Source organism: Armigeres subalbatus, chromosome 1 (assembly GCF_024139115.2).
Source record: "Armigeres subalbatus isolate Guangzhou_Male chromosome 1, GZ_Asu_2, whole genome shotgun sequence".
NCBI classification, from domain to species: domain Eukaryota; kingdom Metazoa; phylum Arthropoda; class Insecta; order Diptera; family Culicidae; genus Armigeres; species Armigeres subalbatus.
This window is the reverse complement of record NC_085139.1, coordinates 89,761,306-89,781,726: the sequence shown is the minus strand read 5'-3', so window position 1 is coordinate 89,781,726 and position 20,421 is coordinate 89,761,306.

Genomic DNA, 20,421 nt, shown 5'->3' with positions numbered 1-20,421 from the left:
ATTAAAACTAAATTTTATGCTGAATCGATCATAAAAAATATTTGAAATAATGTACGGATTTCATTTCAGCGGATTCGCTTCATCTGTGTTTCCACGCCGTACACACTTAAATCGAGAACTTCAGCTCGGTAATATTTTTTACCGAGTTTTCCCGGTAAACATGAATTTGAACCGAGAGGTCAGTAAAATTTGAAAAATATACTGAGTTTTGTAATAAATTATACCGACCTCTCAGCAATGGTACAAAATTTACCGGGCATCGGTAAAAAAAAAACCGAGCTATTCTGTTCAGCAAATGGGATTGAAGTTGTCTGAAAAAAATACCGGGAACTCAGCGAAAAAAATACATTTTGCTGAGCCAACGGTAATACTTTTACCGAGTTCAGTTCAGACTAATTTCTCATGACGCTCGATGTGCCGCCATATTGCGTATACATTTTTCTTTGGTAGTTCTAAACTAGGGTAGCTTTTGCTCGTGTTTTATTGTCGTCGCAATAAATTAATGTTTGAAATTGATATTTTGGTAAGTAGAAGCGGTTCACTCAAGTTGGCAGCCATGGCCTGCAGGAAGAATAAAAAAATCTAATTGAATTTCAGAAATTTGGCTGTATCCGTCAGGTTTTGCCCGGGGAAACCAATATTCTCTTCGGTTCAAAGCTGCACGTCACCGAACACGCAGTCTACGGATGGTCCGAAAATCATCTTCCGACGTATGGATCCATCACTATCCTTGTGCACCCCAGTACCCGTCGGATTTCTATTACGGTAGCCTCACTCCTGGTGATTCAAAAAAGCTGCCCTATGAAATATATTCGAGGATAAAAAACTACGGAAAACTTTCGCAGGGTGTGAGGCTGCCTTCAAGAACAATCTCTACCGGGTCGGTCAATTTTGTTTGAAAACGCTGTGGAAAATATTGTTTTTTTTTAATTAATAAACTTAATATCAACGAAAATTTGTTTCTCTTGAATTCCTTATCAATAAAGAAAACGAATACCAAATTACATTTTGCTCAGCAATATTCATTACCGAGGTCCGTATTTTTTTACAAATTCACCAGCAATTTTTTACCGAGTGCTCAGTAGCTGTTACAGATCAGCTCGGTATTTTTTGATATTTCATCATTGAGGCTGTGAACCGAGAACTCGGTAAATGGTTGAACTTTTTACTGAGCAGACTGCCGAGAGCTCAGCTGTTGAGAAATCAGTAATTCGTTTACCGAGCCCGTTAAATTAAATTAAGTGTGTAGAACAACAACTTTTCAAACGAAGCATTTTCGACGGAAGTCGCTTCCCAAGCGTGAAGAGGCCGAACTATAATCATCGTCTATAGACGTCAAACGGTTCTCAATCGATCAGATGCAATAAAAGTGCATCTAAATGTGCAGCGCAATGCAGCTGTCATTGAGATTGACACCAATTTGAAGTTTAGCGGTCCGATAACTGCAAAACAAAACTATCGAATTGAAACATGGCTTTCTTCTGAAGATGAAATCAACTTCCACGATTTTAATATTATTCGCCAAGATCGGAATGATCATTATGGTGGCGTTCTTTTGGGAATCAAAAAATGTCACACTTTCTACAGAATTCCCATTCCGACTGTTAATGGTTTAGAAATCGTCGCTTGCCAAGTAAATGTAAAGAATAAAGACCTTTGCATAGCTTCAGTGTATATTCCCCCAAATGCCTCACTTAATCGTCGGCATCTTTGGAGCGCAGTCTCTCTTTTATCATCCCCAGTTTTAATACTGGGTGATATGAATGCACATGGTATTGCGTGGGGCGAAACTAGAGACGATAACAGAGCGCCTATTTTCTATGATTTGTGCGACGATTTCAACTTGAATATTTTGAACACAGGCGAAGTAACTCGAATAGGACCTCAAGGTCAGGAAAGTCGAATAGATCTGTCTTTATGCTCTAATTCACTATCATTAGATTGCACGTGGAAGGTAATCCAAGATCCCCATGGTAGTGACCACATGCCGATAGTCACCACAATCAAAAGCGGCTATCAACGATCAGTGCCAGTAAATGTTCCTTTCGACCTCACGAAAACATTGACTGGCAAAAATTTGCATCGGCGGTAAAAATTGGTATTGAATCAACTGATATTCTTCCTCCACTGGATGAGTATCGATTCCTTACCGAATTGATTCATAAAAGCGCACTAGAAGCTCAGAAACGACGCGTTCCAAGTACATCTGTCATAAGAAGACCAGCCACTCCTGGATGGGATGATGAATGTACTAAGTTGTATTCCGAGAAATCTGACGCCTTCAAGGCTTTCCGTAAACACGGAAGGTCTGAGCTTTTCGAAGAGTATTTGAGGCTTGAAAGAAAGCTCAAAAATCTTCTCAAGGCTAAAAAACGTAGCTACTGGCGACGTTTTGTCGAGGGACTATCACGAGAAACCTCAATGACAACACTTTGGAAAACGGCCCGCAACATGCGGAACCGCATTTCCACCAACGAGAGTGAAGAATACTCCAATCGATGGATATTCAACTTCGCACAAAGGTCTGTCCAGATTCCGTACCAGCTGAACCGCTATTTCGAGAATCTACGCTTGATCCCGGTTCTTTGGGTGGACCATTCTCAATGCTGGAACTTTCTATGTCTCTTCTTTCATCAAACAATTCTTCTCCGGGATGCGATAATATCAAATTCAATCTTCTTAAAACCTCCCAGATATCGCTAAAGACGATTACTTGACCTGTACAACTGTTTTATGGAGTACAACGTCGTACCACCAGAATGGCGACAGGTCAAAGTAATAGCTATCCAAAAGCCTGGGAAACCAGTGTCTGATCACAATTCATACCGACCGATTGCCATGCTATCGTGCATGAGGAAATTATTGGAGAAAATGATCCTTTCAAGAATTGACCATTGGGTCGAGCAAAATGCATTACTATCAAATACTCAATTCGGTTTTCGAAAAGGTAAAGGAACAAATGATTGTCTAGCGTTGCTCTCTTCAGATATACAGCTGGCCTATGCGCACAAGGAGCAACTGGCTTCAGTTTTCTTGGATATTAAGGGCGCTTTTGATTCTGTTTCCATAGAAGTACTGTCGGAAAATCTGCACAGTAGTGGATTACCCGTTATTTTGAATAATTTCTTGTACAATTTGTTGTCAGTAAAACACATGAACTTTACTCTCGGCACTCTGACAACTTCCAGAAATAGCTACATGGGCCTTCCCAAGGTTCATGCTTAAGTCCCTTGCTTTACAATTTCTATGTTAAAGATATTGACAATTGTTTGGAAGGACAATGCACGCTTAGACAACTTGCAGATGATGCCGTGATCTCCCTAAGAGGTTCATGTGCAAATGTCCTGCAAAGACCATTGCAAAATTCTCTAAACAACCTGACTGTTTGGGCCAGACATTTAGGGATCGAGTTCTGTCCGCAAAAACTCAATTGGTAGTGTTTACTAAGAAGCGGTACCCTGCTCAACTGAAACTAAAGCTGTTGAAAGATGACATAAACCAATCTTTATCTTCTAAATACCTTGGGGTCTGGTTTGATTCCAAGTGTACCTGGAAAACCCATATTGATTATTTGTTAGAGAAATGCCGAAAAGGATCCATTTTCTCCGTTCTATCTCCGGAACCTGGTGGGGCGCTCACCCGGAAGACCTCATCAAACTATATAAAACGACTATTCTCTCTGTTTTAGAGTATGGCTCTTTCTGCTTCCTCTCAGCAGCTGAGTGCCACCTAATCAAATTGGAACGAATTCAATATCGTTGTTTGCGTATTGCTCTTGGCTGTATGCATTCAACGCATAACATGAGCCTGGAGGTGCTTGCTGGAGTCACTCCTTTAAAGCACCGTTACTGGGAGCTCTCACTTAGAATACTGATCAAATGTGGAACAAGTAACACACTTGTATTAGAAAACTTCGATAATATGCTTGAACTGGCTCATCGTTCAAGATACCTGCGAGTCTATCTCAACTACATATCGACAGATCTCTGTCTTCCATGTTATAATCCACCTCGAGTTCACTTCGTCAACGACAGTTCCTCAATTGAATACGATCTGTCCATGAAACACGCTATTCAAGGAATACCAGATCATCTTCGACAAATATCTATCCCTTCCATTTTTCTGAAAAATATGAACATGTCAATTGCAATAACAGATATTTCACTGATGGTTCTCGCATTAACGGATCCACTGGCTTCGGTGTTTTCAACGTAAATTCAACCACCTTCCGAAAACTTCAAGAACCGTGTTCGGTTTATGTTGCTGAGCTGGCAGCAATTAATTTCGCTTTGGGGATAATTTCCGATCAGCCCGTAGACCATTATTTCATCTTCTCGGATAGTCTTAGTTCTATCGAGGCACTCCGGTCGATGAAACCTATTAAGCACGCATCTTACTTTCTTACAACTGTAAGAGAGCAGATGCGTGATTTGGTCGAAAGATCATTCAAGATTACCTTTGTATGGGTCCCATCCCATTGCTTAATCTATGGCAATGAGAAGGCGGACTCGCTAGCAAAGGTGGGCGCACAGGAAGGTGAAGTTTTGATAGACAAATCTCGAACAACGAGTTTTTCCCATTAGTCCGTCAGAGTACTCTTCAAAATTGGCAAATGATTTGGTCACACAATGAACTTGGACGGTGGCTGTTTTCCATAGTTCCTAAAGTTTCTGCGCGAGCGTGGTTCAGAGGTGAGGACTTAAGCCGAGGCTTCATTCGCACGATGTCGAGACTTATGTCCAATCACTATTCACTAAACGCACACCTCTATAGAATAAACCTGGTCGATAGCAACCTATGTAGGTGTGGAGCCGGTTACGATGACATCGATCACGTAGTTTGGTATTGCTCGGAAAACGACGCCTCCAGAGAGCAACTATTGGATACCCTTGTGGCCCGAGGTAAACAACCCTACAGGGAAGTAAGAGGTGTTCTGGGTATCGCGATGTGGTTTATATGCAGGCCATCTATGCCTTTCTTTGCTCGTCTGACATAAAAGTCTAATTCCTATTTTTTTTTTCTTTCTCGTTTTTGTTTTGTTTTTGTCTTATTGTTCTGTGTAATACGAAGCTATGGCCATCCGGAAGATGCTCCTGACGAACCACAACTCGAGCCCGACGCTACGCCATACCGTTAATGACGTCAAATACCCGGATGAGCAGCTGTAATGCCTCAAACCTAAATCCCAACCTAGTCCGTCCTGAAATTACGCAATCTAACCTTGAGTCGCCACGAGTATCTTGGTCTATACCCTTTCCCCTTACTAACTGTTGATAATAAGATGATATCGATTGAAAATATCATAAAGTCTCGGCTCCGTTAAGTGTTATACACGCCTGAGCCTGTCAAATAAACGAAATAGATAAAAAAAAAAAAAAACTATCGAATTGCAGTTAAAAAGCATTGCAGTTAAATGACTTGCAGTTATCGAACGTCTACTGTAATATAATGAATAAATAGAATTGTTCTTTATTTTGTCATTTTTCAAAACAAATAATTTACAAACGATTTTATTAAAGAAAAAACTAAACCTGGTTTTGTTTGCTTCTGTTTGCTTCGCATCACATCGTTATCAAAATGGATGTATGGGGTCAACTGGTACACAAGAGGGAACTTCAACAGCGGCTGCCCGTAAAACTAATTCCATGATCGACGGCGTTCCAAATTTGCGACAACCGTCTCTGACTACGTTCCTGTTGGCTGGCACGATACCATGGTGTTCTTCTAAAAAGGAGAGTCATGATGTTCGGTGCTCCAAGGACACGCAGCTAACCTCGAGAGTGCGTTGTGCACTGCCCCCCCTTTGAAGCATTACTTTCTGGTTGTACTGAAGGGACGATGGGCTTGGCGGCAATGGAAACGGTTTAGCGGGTCGGGGATGTAGTCCTGCAGTTCATGCAGGCATGCCTCCCTCGTTTGCTGTTGGAGGTGGTCCCTAACCCTGCACCTCCTGAACGTCCAACCCAGGAAGTCTGATGAGCAGATTCCCCCTTCATTGCTTAGGAAGAAAAAAAACACACAGACATCATCTCAATTCGTCGATCTGAGCGATTGGAGTTATCATATAGCCTTTACGTATACTTTGTATACAAATACAAAAATTCTTCCACCACAGACAAACAGACGTAACACTTCTCATTTCAACATCGTTCACGTGTTCAACGGTTGATTTGAAATATATTTGTGCTACGCGATTGTGTCAAGAGAGACGCTAGTGTTCAATCGCGCTTTGACATTTGATTAGTGTTAAGAAAATTATTTTGAGCTTTTTAGTGGAATGTCTTCACTTGTCATAAGACGAGTTTGTACAATCCTATTGAATTCCACCACTTAATTGTATCTTGACAGATACGTATTTCGACCTCAACAGTAAGGCCGTCTTCAGTGTCTCGTACTTGACTCGACTAAGTCATTGTTTAGCCCATCGCCAGGTCGTAGCCGGGATGTCCTGGCTATAATTTTTAATACTGCGTTTCAATTATGACAGCGGACTATGTCTATTGGTGATGATGACACCACGCTTGTCACCGGCTCGTGAATAATCCAAGATGCTAATAACTATAATAACTACAGTATACCCCCGCTGATCCGACAAATGTATGGCCGGACTATCGGGGTTTCTCTCGTTAATCCGACTGTCAAATCCATACAAATGAACCAAAACAAAATCACAGCACAAATTTGAAAACTGACAGCATAATGTGTTTAAATGGGTGTTGATACTTTTTAATCCGGAAAATTCCGAATTAGCGAGATCCGGACTAACGAGTCGTCGGACTAGCGAGGTCCGGATAAGCGGGGGGATACTGTATACCCCCGCTGATCCGACAAATGTATGGCCGGACTATCGAGGTTTCTCTCGTTAATCCGACTGTCAAATCCATACAAAAGAACCAAAACAAAATCACAGCAAAAATTTGAAAACTGACAGCATAATGCAGCGGTTCTCAACCTTTTTCTTGTGAAGTACCCCTTCGAAATTTTGCTTTAATTGAGGTACTATAAATGAAAATGTTTGTAGCTTTTGAGATATATGAAAAAACTAAAAATAACGGGATATATGACTCTCCAAAAATTTGGCTGAAATTTTCATTATTCAGAGCTCTTGAAGAGAGGCTTGAAAGGCGGCTTCCGAGCCACTTTAAAGGAAGCTTCTAAGCATATTGAGAGGACGCCTTTGAGACCCTTGAACGTAGGCTTCCAAATCTCTAGAAAGATGAGGCTTCTTGAAAGGAGGGTTCCGGGCCACTTGAAAGAAGGCTTCCGGGCCACTTGAAAGGAAGCTTCCGGGCCTCTTGAAAGGAGACATCTGGGCCTCTTGAAAGGAGGCTTCCGGGCCTCTTGAAAGGAGGCTTCCGGGCCTCTTGAAAGGAGACATCTGGGCCTCTTGAAAGGAGGCTTCCGGGCCTCTTGAAAGGAGGCTTCCGGGCCTCTTGAAAGGAGGCTTCCGGGCCTCTTGAAAGGAAGCTTCCGGGCCTCTTGAAAGGAGGCTTCCGGGCCTCTTGAAAGGAGGCTTCCGGGCCTCTTGAAAGGAGGCTTCCGGGCCTCTTGAAAGGAGGCTTCCGGGCCTCTTGAAAGGAGGCTTCCGGCCCCCTTGAAAGGAGGCTTCCGGCCCCCTTGAAAGGAGGCTTCCGGCCCCCTTGAAAGGAGGCTTCCGGCCCCCTTGAAAGGAGGCTTCCGGGCCTCTTGAAAGGAGGCTTCCGGGCCTCTTGAAAGGAGGCTTCCGGGCCCCTGAAAGGAGGCCTCCGGGCCCCCTGGAAGGAGGCTTCCGGGGCCCCTGAAAGGAGGCTTCCGGGCCCCTTGAAAGGAGGCTTCCGGGCCCCTTGAAAGGAGGCTTCCGGGCCCCTTGAAAGGAGGCTTCCGGGCCCCTTGAAAGGAGGCTTCCGGGCCCCTTGAAAGGAGGCTTCCGGGCCCCTTGAAAGGAGGCTTCCGGGCCCCTTGAAAGGAGGCTTCCGGGCCCCTTGAAAGGAGGCTTCCGGGCCTCTTGAAAGGAGGCTGCTTGCAAGGGGGCTTCTTGAAAGGAGGCTTCCGGGCCTCTTGAAAGGAGGCTTCCGGGCCTCTTGAAAGGAGGCTTCCGGGCCTCTTGAAAGGAGGCTTCCGGGCCTCTTGAAAGGAGGCTTCCGGGCCTCTCGAAAGGAGGCTTCCGGGCCTCTCGAAAGGAGGCTTCCGGGCCTCTTGAAAGGAGGCCTCTGAACCACTTGAAAGAAGGCTTCCGATCTTATTGAAAGGAGTCCTTCGAGCTGCTTAGAAGGAAGCTTTCGAGAAGCTTAGTGGGATGCTTCTCATCCTCTTGCTACGAAGCAACTGAGCTTTTCCGAACGTGTAGATTGGTAGATTGCATATAAGATTTTTAAAATTTGTTCATTCGTCGTTCTGTCCTCTTGATATTTTGTCCCACAGCCCTTTATCCACTGCACTGGTTGCGAAGGGCAGGATTCAATATTCTTTGAGTTACTGATCACCAAGCATATTATATACAAGACAAAATGTTGAAATAATAAAAAAAAATTCATCATCAATTGTATTCATCCCATTGCTCCGTATTTAATTTATTTCTTATTTTTGTGACTTTTTCCAGCATTAAGCACACATGTTGACAAAAAGAAGCGACCTAATTGGTGCCGTATTTCGTTGTTTCGCGATGAGATATATGCTCAGTGAGATGGAGATAGGAACAGTTCCTCTATATCAAACTTTATCGATAAGTTTTGATTAAAATTTTGATACATCCGCCATTATGCATTTTTGTCCGAGGTACCCCCTGGGCCGGGCGAAAGTACCCCCAGGGGTACATGTACCCCAGGTTGAGAACCGCTGGCATAATGTGTTTAAATGGGTGTTGATACTTCAAGGCAAAATTTTCAAAACGACTTATCTGCCTTTGTAAACAAAGATTCAAACGACGATTTGACGAAACTGATAGCTCTCCCACGCAAACTAACACCATCAATAGGTAGGTGAAGGTTTCCGCTACCTATTGATGATGTTGGTTTGCGTGGAAGTGCTATCAGATTCGTCAAATCGTCGTTTGAATCTTTGTTTACAAAAGCAGATAAGTCGTTTTGAAAATTTTGTCTTGACTTTTTAATCCGGAAAATTCCGAATTAGCGAGATCCGGACTAAAGCCCTCAGTACACTGTTTGTCATGATGACAAATATTTGTCAAGTTTATCCGGATATCTATCAGACTGACCAGAAATCGACATGGATATCAGGCTGACTTGACAAATATTTGTCATTATGACAAACAGTGTACTGATAGCTTAACGAGTCGTCGGAGTAGCGAGGTCCGGATAAGCGGGGGCATACTGTAGTAGAATCTATAGATGAGCGGAAGCACGGCTGAGTCGATTTTTTTGCCCGTGCACACGCGCATATGACGTCACAGCCCTTAACGATTCCATTGAAATCGTGACGTCATGCTCGTTTGGAGACACGTTTGACAGATTGTTTGGAGACAGGGGATTTATCTTCGCTCATCTATATACAGTATCCCCCCGCTTATCCGGACCTCGCTAGTCCGACGACTCGTTAGTCCGGATCTCGCTAATTCGGAATTTTCCGGATTAAAAAGTATCAACACCCATTTAAACACATTATGCTGTCAGTTTTCAAATTTGTGCTGTGATTTTGTTTTGGTTCACTTGTATGGATTTGACAGTCGGATTAACGAGAGAAACCCCGATTGTCCGGCCATACATTTGTCGGATCAGCGGGGGTATACTGTATTCCACTATCTATACTAATAACTAAAAATAGCACTGAAAGACATAATCAAATGCCTACCCAGCTAACCATTAGGCACTGTAATAAGCCTTATTTAAACCGTAAAGCAGCTTTTCAGTGCTTATAAGCTGTATATGTTTTTCAAATGCTTATTGGCAGTATAAACTTCAGGCAGTAAAGGAAGTCGTATATCGGTATATAACGCTTTGATGGAAAGCTGATCAGCCCTGTGGATACAAGCCGAATCAGGGAACTGTCAAAACCAATTTATAGCTATCATTTATGACGTTTGGGTGAAATCAATAACAATAATACCTAGAGTTTTACAACCTGTCTCTGTTACTCGCATTTGAAGCTTATATACTTTCTAAAGCCTACCATATATGTTTTGCAGTAAATGATTAACATTTTTATAGAAAACTTAATCATACTGAATGGATCGGATAAATGTTTCATACTTCTGTTGTTCTGTTATTCTGTAGCTTTATTTAATAATCCAAAGGCGTCCAAAGGAACCTATTATATAGTTGCCATGAACCCAAAAAGTTTCATAATTACGGATTCAGCATGGTTTTGCCTTTCTTTTTCATCATTTCGCTCTTGTGATGAAGACAGGTGGAAACCATCTGTTTTTATCACTTGTTAGCAACAGATCCACTCAATTTGAAGATGGATCAGATGGCAAACTCAGCGGTACTCAAACGAAATCCTTTCACCAAGTGTTCAGGTGTTCAAGCCCGGATTTAAACATAAATAGCAAAAAATCATCGAATCCTCAATGGGAAGAAAAAAGTAAGAACACATCAAGATGTAAATAAATATTTTTCGTTTCATATTTTTTTCGTTTCGTTCCAACTCGTCTAAATATTTTGACATTTTGTTGGCATAGGCGTGGAAAAATAGGTAGGGGCAAGCACTATATCAGCCAAATAATTCGCCAAAAGCGGCTTTTGAGCAGCACTTGAGTATAATGTAGGGCTCATTAGCACTGTTGACCAGGTTTTTAATGCGACTATAGAACCGAAATAAAGTCGATTTTAACTGCTTAATGGTTACTTGGGTATGCTTTCTAAAAACATTAGCAGTGTTATAAACGAGCTGTCAACTTTGACAGGATTACTTCGCTGCACTGTAATAGCTTCAGTAGTGCTATGTAAGTGTTTTAATCTTCAGCCTTACCCAGCTAACCATTAAGCACTGTAATAAGCCTTATTTAAACCGTAAAGCAGCTTTTCAGTGCTTATAAGCTGTATATGAGTTTTTCAAATGCTTATTGGCAGTATAAACTTCAGGCAGTAAAAGAAGCCGTATATCGGTATTTAACGCTTTGATGGAAAGCTGATCAGCCCTGTGGATACAAGCCGAATAAGGGAACTGTCAAAACCAATTTAGAGCTATCATTTATGACGTTTGGGTGAAATCAATAACAATAATGCCTAGAGTTATACAACCTGTCTCTGTTACTCGCATTTGATGCTGAAATACTTTCTAATGCCTACCATGTATGCTTTGCAGTAAATGATTAACATTTTTATAGAAAACTAAATCATACTGCATGGAAAATACCGGATAAATGTTTCATACTTCTGTTGTTCTGTTATTCTGTAGCTTTATTTATTAATCCAAAGGCGTCCAAAGGAACCTTTTATATAGGCGCCATGAACCCAAAAAGTTTCATAATTACGGATTCAGCATGGTTTTGCATTTCTTTTTCATCATTCCCCGCTCTTGTGATGAAGACAGGTGGAAACCATCTGTTTTTATCACTTGCTAGCAACAGATCCACTCAATTTGAAGATGGATCAGATGGCAAACTCAGCGGTACTCAAACGAAATCCTTTCACCAAGTGTTCTAGCGTTCAAGCCTGGAGATATCAATAAATAGCAAAAAAAATCATCGAGTCCTCAATGGGAAGATAAAGAAAGAACACATCAAGATGTAAATAAATATTTTTCGTTTCATATTTTTTTCGTTTCGTTCCAACTCGTCTAAATATTTTGACATTTTGTTGGCATAGGCGTGGAAAAATAGGTAGGGGAAAGCACTATATCAGCCAAATAATTCGTCAAAAGCGGCTTTTGAGCAGCACTTGAGTATAATGTAGGGCTCATTACCACTGTTGACCAGGTTTTTAATGCGACTATAGAACCGAAATAAAGTCGATTTTAACTGCTTAATGGTTACTTGGGTATATTTGCACGCTATTTCGCCTTTTGTACCATTAGCATTGTATTAGCATTCATTTCGATGAGCCGTGCTGCTATCACCGACAAGCCACATCTATACACGCAAAAAAAAACCTAGCAGCACACAAATTCCTCATAGGTTACTGCAACTCATATGTGACAGGATTCAGTCACAATCAAGTTGCTGCAACCATTTTCGTCTGACTTGTGCTGCTCGGGAATGTTGCGGTTGAAACTACCATTCCGAGGGCTAATTTAAGAATACGCACCGACGATTTTCAGCAGACAACAAACCCGTTTGATTTTACCATGCGCGCAGTAAAAATCAACTGTGGTCTTGGTGGAATGTTGTTACTGTTGGAGAGCGCGCAACAGTGGACAACTAACGTACAGCGGACCGATAAAGCGAAGCGGGAACGTCGGAACGGAAGAAAGAAAACAACCACTCAGTTGGACTTTACACGAACGAATAACGATTCTGATTTATTTACATTTTCTATAAACAATAATAACTTCGATAACCAAGGGCCTCATACGCCTGTCATTGGCGAACAAAGCTCGTGTACTCTGCATCGAAGCTTAGAACCGGTGTTAGGGCGCAATCGTTAATGTGAACATTTTTATATTCGGTTAGTTACTGCAAATAAATTCTTTTTCGAGTCCCTATAATCAAGCAGGTATCTCAAGCATACCACATCGTTATATTGCTGCATGATTGAGTGTTTAATTTTGATAAAATATCGAAAACAAAAGTGTGCATAAAAATTGCCTCGCCATAACAGAAAGGTGGTAGAGAATTAACACTGTTGTTTACAGTTTAGAACCAAATCCAGATGTCGCACATGTTGGGGTAGGGATTCAGTACTCCACCTTCTCCCCCTGTCGATAACACAACAAGAGTCATGGTGTGTCTATATCGCCTATATTGCATAATCTCGATTGTGAGGGGTGAGGATTGCACGCTAAATTTATTTTCAACACCCCTCCTCAAGCCGACAACCCGAGCAGTACATCCAATAATCACAGATCGACTTGTAAATAGTCACTACACATTTTAATTCGAATACTTGATCTTCAAGTTCAAGGTAAAACTATTCAATAATCCTAAAAAGTCCTCCTGCAAAGCTCAATCTCAATCTTTTCCGTATTCCTTTTTTTTTATTAAACTATCAGCCCCTCCTAGCCGTAAGCTTCGTCAATCCGCATTATCAAAAAAAAATCTTCTCTTAGCACATTTCCGCCAACTACTGATTCTACATTCTTCGTCATCTTCCTTCTCCTGCTCATCTGGAGTACATGGCACTCTGTAGTACGATGATGCTCACCATTGCTGTACTCGCGTCAAATGGCTTACATCTAACACATACTGCCTCCCATTGTAGTGCGCGGCAGCCATCACCGCACCACATTTTGTGATTTTTGCTTCATTGCCGATGAAACTGACTTCCATACCCGCTCTCGCAACACGGTTCACAGAGAACAAATTACAGCTGAGATTGGGTACGAACAGCACATTTTTCGCTTCACATTTCTTTCTGACGTTTCCAACAGCTGAGTATACTACTACATCGCCACAGTATTCCGCTAACAACTTTTCACCGCTTGCTACTGCTATTTCCACCGGTCGCTCCAGACGCCGCATCGTGCTGAAGTACTTTCGGTCGTTTACCATGTGGTCCGTCGCTCCAGAGTCTAAGAACCACTGCATTTTCACAATTTCTTCTTTTGATGCCAGGAATGCCACATCCACACGATCCGACGAACGATTTTCTTCAACAGCTATGTCCGCTCTACGATGCTGGATTTTTCTGGTGTATTTATTTCTACCGTAATCACAATCACTCGGATCTGATCCTATAGACATATTCACATGGCATTCGGCTTGTTTGTGCCAAACTTTACCGCATCGAAAACACTTATACTTCCTCCAGCATTGTCTGCTAAACATGGCAACACCTTCATCTTCGCCCTCCAGGGGCCAGCAGATTTCTTTGTTTTATATCCACATCGATTAAACGCTTCTTTACAAACGCCATTGTAACACCGGTCGGAAGTGTTTCGATTGCAGTAACTACTGAATCAAACGACGGTGGCAGTGTCAACAATAAATGACAAACCGCGTCGGAGTCTTCTACAGCCGCACCACTTTCCTTCAACTCCCGAATCAACCGATCAAACTTCAGCAGGTGTTCCGACAAACTATCACTCGCATCCTCCACATACTTTAATGTGAGGAGCTGCTTCCGGATAAATAATTGTCCGGCAACACCGCGACGCTCAAACACCGCTTTTAGCGTGTCCCATATTTTCTTCGGTGTCGCACAGTCTTTCACAAGTTCAAGCTGGCTGTCAGCAATCGCCTGAATTATCACAGCTTTACACTTTTTCTCCGCGGCTCTTCGTTCCACCATTTTCTTTTTCTTCTCCGACTTTACACTAGCGGAATCGTCCGCCACCAATTTAAACTCGTCGATCTCACTCATCTCCCGGTGGAGGCAATCCAGCAGATCGAAAGTGTCGAGAATGGTTTCCATCCGGAACCTCCAGTTGTGGAAGCCGGATCCGTCGAACGCGGCGATTTTCACTTTATCGTCCATACCTGGGCCAATAACCTGTTGGAGAGCGCGCAACAGTGGACAACTAACGTACAGCGGACCGATAAAGCGAAGCGGGAACGTCGGAACGGAAGAAAGAAAACAACCACTCAGTTGGACTTTACACGAACGAATAACGATTCTGATTTATTTACATTTTCTATAAACAATAATAACTTCGATAACACAACAAGAGTCATGGTGTGTCTATATCGCCTATATTGCATAATCTCGATTGTGAGGGGTGAGGATTGCACGCTAAATTTATTTTCAACAGTTACATGAACTGAATCAGTGGTGAATTTGTCCGAATGCATGGTTAATTTAACTTAAAATGTGTGGTTGTTTTAAAAACATGGCGTAGTCTACAAAATAGTAATTGTTACCATGGATTTTTTTTTCTGTGTACGTCGCCGTTGACGGACACTGTGTGGCATTGGGCAGGCATTTTATCATGAACAGGCCTAGCATGCATGTGTCAAATGACAGATCCCGTCCCACCAGTCATCGGGAGTATACACATTCGCCAGGCTATTGACATCCTATTGTTAAGCCTATCGCCAGATCGTAGCCAGGATGTCCCGGGCTATATTTTTTTTCATACTGCGTTTCAATGATGACAGCGGTCTATGTCTATTGATGATTATGACACCGCGCTTGTCACCGGCTCGACATTCGCAGTCAGTCGATCCCACACACTAATTTTTTATCGCTGAAACCCAGCAAAATTTTGCTGATTTTTTTTGTGCTGTAAAACCAGCAATTAATCCAGCAAAGAAAAGTGCTGAACAACCAGCAAAGTTGATCTACACAACCCAAGTAACCATTAAGCAGTTAAAATCGACTTTATTTCGGTTCTACAGTCGCATTAAAAACCTGGTCAACAGTGCTAATGAGCCCTACATTATACTCAAGTGCTGCTCAAAAGCCGCTTTTGGCGAATTATTTGGCTGATATAATGCTTGCCCTACCTATTTTTCCACGCCTATGCCAACAAAATGTCAAAATATTTAGACGAGTTGGAATGAAACGAAAAAATATGAAACGAAAAATATTTATTTACATCTTGATGTGTTCTTTCTTTATTCTTCCCACTGAGGACTCGATGATTTTTTGCTATTTATTGTTATCTCCGGGATTGAACGCTAGAACACTTGGTGAAAGGATTTCGTTTGAGTACCACTGAGTTTGCCATCTGATCCATCTTCAAATTGAGTGGATCTGTTGCTAGCAAGTGATAAAAACAGATGGTTTCCACCTGTCTTCATCACAAGAGCGGGAAATGATGAAAAAGAAAGGCAAAACCATGCTGAATCCGTAATTATGAAACTTTTTGGGTTCATGGCACCTATATAATAGGTTCCTTTGGACGCCTTTGGATTATTAAATAAAGCTACAGAATAACAGAACAACAGAAGTATGAAACATTTATCCGATCCATTCAGTATGATTAAGTTTTCTATAAAAAATGTTAATCATTTACTGCAAAGCATATATGGTAGGCTTTAGAAAGTATATAAGCTTCAAATGCGAGTAACAGAGACAGGTTGTAAAACTCTAGGCATTATTGTTATTGATTTCACCCAAACGTCACAAATGATAGCTCTAAATTGGTTTTGACAGTTCCCTTATTCGGCTTGTATCCACAGGGCTGATCAGCTTTCCATCAAAGCGTTAAATACCGATATATGGCTTCTTTTACTGCCTGAAGTTTATACTGCCAATAAGCATTTGAAAAACACATATACAGCTTATAAGCACTGAAAAGCTGCTTTACGGTTTAAATAAGGCTTATTACAGTGCTTAATGGTTAGCTGGGAATTATGACAGATCGTTTACTGAAAGTTCAGCAAAACGTAAATCGTGTTGCTGGTAACCAGTAATTGAATAATGGCGAAATATTTTGCTGATTATTCAGCAAAATTTAGTTTTCCAGAATATTCTGTAATGTTGCAAAATATTGCTCAATTTAATATATTTCTTTAAATAATAGTATTAAAATTTGTTTTGTTTCATGCTTCATGTTTTTTATTGCCAATTATATTTATATGTATAGTATCACCGCTTCATATCTATAAACATTAAAACATGTTCAGACCGCATCGTGCTTTCGTGCTGTGCGGTTCTTTTTCTCTTATTGCGGAAGGAAGTTTTTAATACTACCCGAAGCTATTTTAATTTCAACGGTGCTTCTCAGCGCTATTTGTACCCACTGATCCTGTTACGATCTTTGCAAGGACCCGTGCCTTCGTTTTACGTTGGACCCGTTTGCGGAAGTAAAATTCCGACAAGCGGTGGTAATCCTGCAGGGACACCGTTCTGGGAAAAACCTCTTAGAAGGTCACGTCTCCACGCTCAGCAATGAGTATTAATAAAACAAGAGGAAGGAGTCTTTGAATTCTCCACTTCCTTCAAAGAAACAAGGTTTCAAGACCGTCCTGCCAAAGCGCGGAAAAATAGAAGGAAGCTGGAGAATTCAGATATTCCTTCAAACTCTAATGTCGGAAATAATTTTTCTCCTATCGAACTGAGCAATCAGTTCGATTTGATTAATGATGATATTGAGCAAATCGAATCTAGCCCAGGTGATTCGATTCATGCGAAAAAGCAAAGGATTTCGCCGATTGTGGTATCTGTTGCCGAGTTTTCTGGCTTTAGGAATGAGATTTTGAGTAACCTTCAGGGGATCAAGGTTTCATTTCAGATTGCTAGGAAGGGTGACTGCCGCGTTTTGCCGGGATCCTTTGACGATCGCAAACGTCTTCTTCAGTATTTAACTGAGAAGCGCCATAAACTCTTCACTTACGACGACAAAACTCAGCGATTCTTCAAAGCCGTCTTGAAAGGTCTCCCACTGATGACAAATCACTGGATGAGATTAAAATTGAAATTTCTCAATTACTTGGATTTTCACCAGTCCAAGTAATTAAGATGAAAAAGAAATCCCACTCTGGTACTTCCCAGAGGGCATTTCTCAAGAATTTTATTTAGTTCATTTTAACAAAAGTGAACTAAATAATATGAAAAGTTTGGAAAAGGCCTGTATTATGTCTCATGTCCGTGTTACATGGGAACATTTCCGCAGGCCTGGGGAAATTTCCAAAACCCCACCCAGTGCCGTAATGCTACGTTTAGACAAGGCAAGTGAATTGAGCAAGTCGCTTGAATCAAACGCGAATTGAACGTGTAAACACCTTAATTCAATTCACTTGAACGAAAAGAAAGTTGAACATGTTCAACTTTTGGCAAGTCAATTGAATTCAACTGAGTTGTTCAATTCACTTGCCCTGTCAAAACGTAGCATAAGTGCCAAAAGTGGGGTCATGGAACCAAACATTGTCACATGGATGCTAAATGCATGATTTGTGGTGGAACCTCTCACGCCAAGGACGCATGTCCTGTGAGAGAAGATTCCAATAAATTTAAATGTGCAAATTGTGGGGGCAATCATAAATCCAATTTCTGGGAATGCCCTTCACGCAAAAAGTTTTGAATTCCCGTGCAAAATTGATGACGGAAATTCCAATCGGATCCCAGATTCGACGGGTAGAAATTTTTCAAACGCTCAAATTTCGAAACCGGTTACCGGTCGAGCAATTCATACCCACCACAATTCACAAACAAATTTTGCCGCTCGTCAACGGGTAGCAAGCACTTCAGTAAATTCCAATTTTCGAATGTACCTACGTATGCAAACATCGCTGCTGGTAGACAAAATTTCTCTTCTCAAAATGAGGTTTATACCCATGTCCCAACGGAAAATAACGGTCATGTTGTTGATTCAGGTAGCATGACTGCTTCCGATTTTGATTTTTTAACTGAACAATTGCATCACATGATTGATGCAATGTTCAAAGCAAATACCATTCCTGAAGCTGTTCAGGTTGGTATAAAGTACACACAAAAATTGTTATCGGACTCCGTTTCAATGGATCCAAATAATTGTGTGAAAGTTCTAAATTGGAATGCCCGCTCTCTAAAGGGTAAGGAAGATGAATTATTCAACTTCCTTTCAGTTCATAATGTGCATATTGCCATTATAACTGAAACGTATTTAAAACCAGGACTCTCCGTTAAAAGAGATCCAAACTATTTTATCTACAGAAATGATCGTCTTGACAGCGCCTGTGGTGGGGTCGCCATTGTCATTAATAGACGTATCAAACATAAATTATTTTCTTCGTTTGAAACCAAAGTTTTTGAAACCTTGGGAGTTTCTGTTGGAACAAATTTTGGACAATTTTCCTTCATTGCAGCCTACTTGCCTTTTCAATGCAATGGGCAGCAAAAGAATTTGTTGAAAGCTGATCTTCAAATTCTGACTCGCAACAAATCCAAATTTTTCATAATTGGTGACTTCAATGCCAAACACCGTTCATGGAATAATGCTCAAAGCAATTCCAATGGTAAAATTTTATTTGAAGATTGTTCTGCAGGATATTATACTATTCAATATCCCAATGGACCAACTTGTTTTTCTTCCAGTCGAAATCCTTCTACAATTGATTTAGTTTTAACGGATTCAAGTCAGCTGTGTGGCCAATTGGTAACTCATGCTGACTTTGACTCTGATCACCTTCCTGTGACGTTTGAAATCTCACAAGAATATTTCCAATCAGCTCTACTTTTAATTATCATAGAGCTGATTGGGATTTATATAAAACGTATGCCGATAGGAATTTTGATGTTGATATTCCTCTCGATACCAAAAGTGATATTGATAATGCTCTCGTATCTTTGACGAATTTAATTGTCAAAGCCAGAGGCATTGCAATTCCTAAATGTGAAACTAAATTCAACTCCATTATTATTGACGACGATCTTCAGCTACTGATCCGTCTTAAAAATGTGAGAAGAAGGCAATACCAAAGAACTCGCGATCCCGCGTTGAAAGTTATTTGGCGGGATTTGCAAAATGAAATTATAAAACGTTTCGCTATTCTGAGAAATACCAACTTTGAGAATAATGTCTCGAAGTTGGATCCCAGTTCGAAACCCTTTTGAAATTAACAAAAATTCTTAAGAAACCTTAAAAGCCAATTCCAGCGCTTAAAGAGAGAAATAAAATTTTATTATCAAATGGCGAAAAGGCTCAGAAACTTGCTCAGCAGTTCGACAGTGCCCATAATTTTAGTCTAGGTCTCACTATAGGCCCATTGAAGATCAGGTTACACGGAGCTTCGAAGATATTCTCAATCAAGAGAATGTTTTTGAGCTTTCGTTGGGAACTAACTTGGATGAAGTGAGATCTATTACTAGAAAATTTAAAAATATGAAAGCCCCGGGTGATGATGGTATTTTCTACATACTTATCGAAAAACTTCCTGAGAGCTCTTTATCCTTTTTGGTTAATTTATTTAACAAATGTTTTCAATTGGCATACTTCCCAGATAAATGGAAAAACGCCAAAGTTGTTCCAATTTTGAAGCCGGACAAAAATCCAGCTGAGGCTTCTAGTTATGGCCCAATCAGTTTGCTTTCTTCAATAAGCAAACTGTTTGAAAAGATTATTTTAAATAGAATGATGGTTCATATTAATGACAATTCTATTTTTGCTGATGAACAATTTGGTTTTCGCCATGGGCATTCAACCACCCATCAGTTATTAAGAGTAACGAATTTAATTCGGCTCAACAATTCTGAAGGATATTCGACTGGAATTGCTCTTCTTGATATAGAGAAAGCATTTGACAGTGTTTGGCATGAAGGTTTGATTGTAAAATTGATGAATTTTAATTTTCCTCTGTACATCATTAAACTGATCCAAAATTATTTATCAGATCGCTCACTGCAGGTAAACTATCAGAATTCTAAATCTGATAGATTACCTGTAAGGGCTGGTGTCCCCCAAGGCAGCATACTGGGGCCCATATTGTATAACATTTTTACTTCTGACTTACCTGATTTACCACCA